The sequence below is a fragment of the Gavialis gangeticus genome, unplaced genomic scaffold (genome assembly GCF_001723915.1).
Source record: "Gavialis gangeticus isolate Ggan-Ray unplaced genomic scaffold, GavGan_comp1, whole genome shotgun sequence".
Lineage (NCBI taxonomy): Eukaryota > Metazoa > Chordata > Crocodylia > Gavialidae > Gavialis > Gavialis gangeticus.
Genome location: NW_017729001.1, coordinates 16,398,274 through 16,403,179, shown reverse-complemented (window position 1 = coordinate 16,403,179; position 4,906 = coordinate 16,398,274). Strand labels below are relative to the sequence as shown.

Genomic DNA, 4,906 nt, shown 5'->3' with positions numbered 1-4,906 from the left:
AAACTGGAAAAAAACCCGCCCCCCCCCCCCCGAGCTTTGGCTCCTACCAAGTATTATTAATTCTTCCAGCAATTTAAATACTTGGGGAGGCCAATGGAAAGTTGAGGGCATAATTTCCCATAATTTCTCCAAGAACCATATGCTGGCTTCACGGAGTTTGACTCAACCCGATGAGATAACCAGTGCAACACTATATTGTCCTTCCTGCTTTCTAAAAGTCAGCTACAAATCAGGTCTAAATTCAGGACAGGGGTGAATTAGCTTAAACTCCTATTGCTGATTCCTAAACATAGACTGCATTTCTATTTGTCATCTTGAAGGACTGCTTTGTTTTTGTTAAAAAAGTTTTAAACTCTGTGGTTTAAATAAAAACCCCCACCTAGGAACCACATGCACAGCTGCAGACTTAGTCATGCAAGTTTCCATGTAATATTTGTTCTTTTTTTAATACACCACTAAACACCAGCATTCCTGTATAGTCCTTTTTTCTCTCAGAGGAGAATCCACCTTAAGCTGCAGACCTGAAGATTCCCCTGCTCCAATCAAGATGCAAACCAATCTAGTTGTCAGGACTGCACTAATTTAGCAAACACTGTGGATCAGGGAAGAGAACTCTATTTGTTAAAGTATAGGCCAGATTTCAAAGGAAGCCAGCCACAAGTCAGGTATAATTCATCACAGGTGTGCAACCCAATTTCAACAGATAGCTGATGTTATTGTAGGAGACAAGAGTGAAGGCATTCAGGCAGAGCTGCTAGAATCATTCATTCATTCAACTTCTTCCATGTTTTTCAATGTGAGAAAAGTCCTCTAACAAATTAAATTGTTATTGATTCTTTCCCGGGACAGCAAGGAAAAAAAAAAAGTTATAGCTCCGAGATATCCATATCCAAGTGTCACAGAGCAGGGCCCTAGGGGTGGCCGTGATCTCCCCTAGCATCCCCTTACCGTGCCAAGTTCACCTCAAAGCATCCTCGAATCTCACCCGCCATGTCTTGGTCTTATATATAGTAAAGGGAGGCTGCCTTTCTGTCCTCTTGACCACGGTTCTCCTGCTATTACTTGTCTTGTTTCTATAATGGGGGTTCTGTGCACCCCGGCCGTATGGACTATGCATGGCTCCAGCCACCCCTGGACCTCACCCCAAGCCTCACAGATGTACCGGACATTGTTCAGTCTTAGCCACAGCCCTTGTCTCTCACTGCGCCCCCACAGGTGCTCTGGCTTCCCGCAGCCCTTGTCTCTCACCGTGCCCCCTTCGCCTGGGGCCTCTCTTGCTGCCCCCTTCTCTGGGGCTGGAGTCAGTGCACCCCAAAACGCTGCACCCTCTCTGGCACCGGGGTCCCCATGCTACCGTGAATCCCCTATGAGGCCTCCTCCAACCACTAATAGCCTCACCCAAACCACCGGTAGTAACAGTAAACACAAAAAACTCAAGCCCCTAGACTATAACTTAAACTTCTGCCAATCGGCTACATCACTCAAGCCACCCCCAAGGGTGCTCCCTCCTTTACCTGTATCAACTGCTTGTGCACCTTGGCCACTTCTCTTCTCTTGCTCCGGCACAATTCCCACCCCTTTGGCTGCCAGCAGGGAACTGCTGACCTCAGCCTGGTGGTTATATAGGAGCCAGGCCCTGCCCCTTCTTGGTTAGCTGACTCCCACTGGTTGCCCTAGCAACCTTCACCTGTGCTTCTTCATTACTACTCCACAAGTAGCAGGCACTTCAGTACCCTGCTACACCAAGGTACAGAGTAAGCTTTGTAATGAGATGCTCTGTTCACCAGGGCGCCTCCTGTGGTAACAAGGAGCAACGGTCACAAAGTGACAGAGAAAAGATTTCGGGTGGACATTAGGAGGAAACTCTTCACGGTAAGGGTGGCCAGAATCTGGATCAGGCTCCAAGGGAGGTGGTGCTCTCCCCTACCCTGGGGGTCTTTAAGAGAAGGCTGGATAGGCATCTGACCCCAGCGCTCTTTCCTGCCCAGGGCAGGGGGTCGGACTCGATGATCCGTTGAGGTCCCTTCTGACCCTAATATCTATATGACACGCCAATCAGGTGCTACCAAATGGCCAGTGATCTTTGGAAAAGATTAGGACTTAAGCTAACATGCTGTCTGCCATCCTCTATATTTACATCACAGCAGGGGTGGAGAGAAGTGTGTTTTTCAGACAAATGCACACAGTTCTGTCTCTGGAAGGCCAAACAGTAAATATGACTAACCAGCAAGACAAATTGTAGTACAGGTAGGCATTCCCATAGGGCATGCTTTAATCCAGCTATCACAAGTAAATAGCATCTGAAACAAAGCAACACAGGCTTCAACATGGGCTAGCAGCCAGAACACAGATGCTTCAGGGATCCAGGGTACCCACACTACCATTACACTTTCATTTGGCTGTGCAGATATACACAGTAATTCTAGAAAACAGGCTAGGTCAAGACACTCTAGACTGTTAAAAAAAAATATATGTACCACCACTTCTCTCCATAATCTAAGCAGGGGATAAAATTACACTATTCATCAGGTTGTGGTTCACCATTCTCTTCATGAGGTTTCCCATATAATTCTCTCACCAATATCCTTCTCTTGTGGTTCAAGTCCTCAAAATACAAAAATAAAGATAAACCCTTATAATTTCAAAGATACCAGACTCTGAACAACTTCTCCACAGACAATTTGTACATTGCACTCACAGCTCAAAACTTTGCAATTCTGCCCTTCTGAAATTTCACACAAGGTTACCATAGCAACCACCTCTAGCAATTTTGGCTTCTGGAGAAAAGGCAAAGAGGTAAAGAGCCACAGAAACATTTAAGCATTTGCACTAGGTTATATACATATGCACACCACCAGTCAAGAAGGAGCAAAGTGACCTAAGGCACATAGGGCACTTTATACACACACCTTTTAGTTCTCAGATGCCCTGGAGATCCGTTGCTTTGGAGCAGACTTGATTAATCGAGTCTGCTCCACCCGGGAGCCGACACACCACGCTGCACCGCTTGCACTTGTGTAAGTGGCAAAATGCATGTCAGCACAGAGAAAATGGTGGTGGTGCACTTTTGAATTAAAGCGCCTCTGAAGTGTTTTAGTTCAAAAATGCACCACTGCCATTTTCTGTGCTTGGGAATATCTTTACTGGGTCTTGCATATGCTAATCAAGGAAGATATGATTTTAAAACTTGAATTTTGGGAGAGATTTATGTCCAGCAAACCTGAGGTTAAGAGTATACTAGTTCCTGCAGATATTAATCCAAGGCATGAACCAGACAGTTTCTCATTAGAAATTCCTGGCATTGCTAGTGTTTAAGATGTTTGCGCTATGTCTACAAGAGAGTGTAGAGAAATGGAAAGCCCAGACTTAACATGCTACAAGAGAAAGCATGCAATAAGCCACTCCTCTTCCAAATATAGAAAACATTTTACAGGGTAAACCAGGCTGTCTCATGAAAGACCCCAACCAGCTATAAAACTATCATTTAGTTTCCCTCCAACTTTACCTTGTTACATTTCACGTAGGGGCCACGTCCTTCTCTCTAGCTCATTACTCTTGCCTGAAGCACTCTTCTCTCTGGAATCAGTGGGTTCCCAGTCCCTGGGATGGGGAGAGACAGAAGCTATACAATTCACTACTTTCAATAAAGTTAGTTTTATTTTCTAAACTCCAAAGGGAATTTGCCTACCTCAGGCCATTCCCAGCTGGAAAGGTTGAGGTGAACCAGTTAAATTGGCTCATACATCTGTGTTTCAGTTTTAAACTACATTTAAAATAGGCTGTATGTATCCATAACCTTAGCTGATCTAACCTCCCTTTCTCCAAACAGAACCAGCTGGTGGGTAAGTTAAAGACCCGGGTGCTCCCACTCCAGCTAAATAATTGCCTGGGCTAATGCACCTGACTCCTGGCCCTTGCTTGAACAGGGCCTTTATGCTCATATTCATAGGGTCATTCAGAAGCATAGCTGTTTGGCCAACAGGAAAGTTCAAACCACATTTTACAGACAAAGTGGAGTGAAGCTAAAGGACAGATCTAGAAAAGTATTCAATCCCTAAACTCCTATTGATATTGACATCCATTTAGTTGCATCAATGTGAGTTTTTTTTGGATATGGCTTTCAGACTTGCCCAAGGTCTTATAAGGAAAGTCTTTGCAGACAGGAAACTGAACCCATATTTCTTAACTTACAGGCTAACATCCTAGCTGCTGCTTTCACCATTTTCTTCCATTACACAAGCAGTCAGATCAACCAACAAACATTCTTGATCAGATGATTCCCAAGTCTAGAGGTTCATTCTTCTACAGGATGCCTGGCAGTAAGCTAAATAGACAAATGCATGCCTCAGGAATCGGAGCAGAAGCAGAGAGCATCCTATAAAACCTTGACACTGGAAGATTAAGTTAAAGGGGTAGATTTTAGTGAGGCAAAAGGGATGTGAATACACTAGGGAAATGGGAAGGCTTTCCCAAGCCTAGTATGTAGTGTGAACAAAGGGAAAAATAAAAGAAACAAACAAGTGAAAAAGATTAACAAATGGTAACTAAAAATGCCAAACAAAGCCTAGAGGATGCAAGCTGATCTGTTCAAGATGTGAGATTGCTCTAAAGATGACTTAATGCTCACGTGGAATGGAGAGTGTTGCAATATTGACTAACACTCTACCATCCACACAAGGTTTCAGGTCTTTAAAAGTTATTTTTATTAGATCTATTGCATCACGCAAGTAATACAAGTACAGCACCCAGTCTCCAGAGGGAAGTAAAAGAGCATGCTGCTTCCATACATAGAGGACGAATGCTGATACCAATACAGCATGAAGTGCAGACGTGCTGCTGCTAAGGAATTTGCACAGCAGAGGAACATACAAACACTTGCCTCCCCCTCCCCCTGCTACCCCCTCCC

The 4,906-nt window shown here is 44.5% G+C and overlaps 1 long non-coding RNA gene across 1 annotated transcript in view; it reads right to left on the bottom strand.

Annotated features, from left to right (window-relative positions):
- Positions 1 to 3,590, bottom strand: part of LOC109290446 — a 54,217-nt gene extending 50,627 nt beyond the window's left edge. Inside the window, exon 1 of the long non-coding RNA XR_002095601.1 lies at positions 3,506 to 3,590. This is a non-coding gene — a long non-coding RNA (uncharacterized LOC109290446). The remainder of the gene's footprint in view (positions 1 to 3,505) is intronic.
- Positions 3,591 to 4,906: the final 1,316 nt, after the last annotated feature.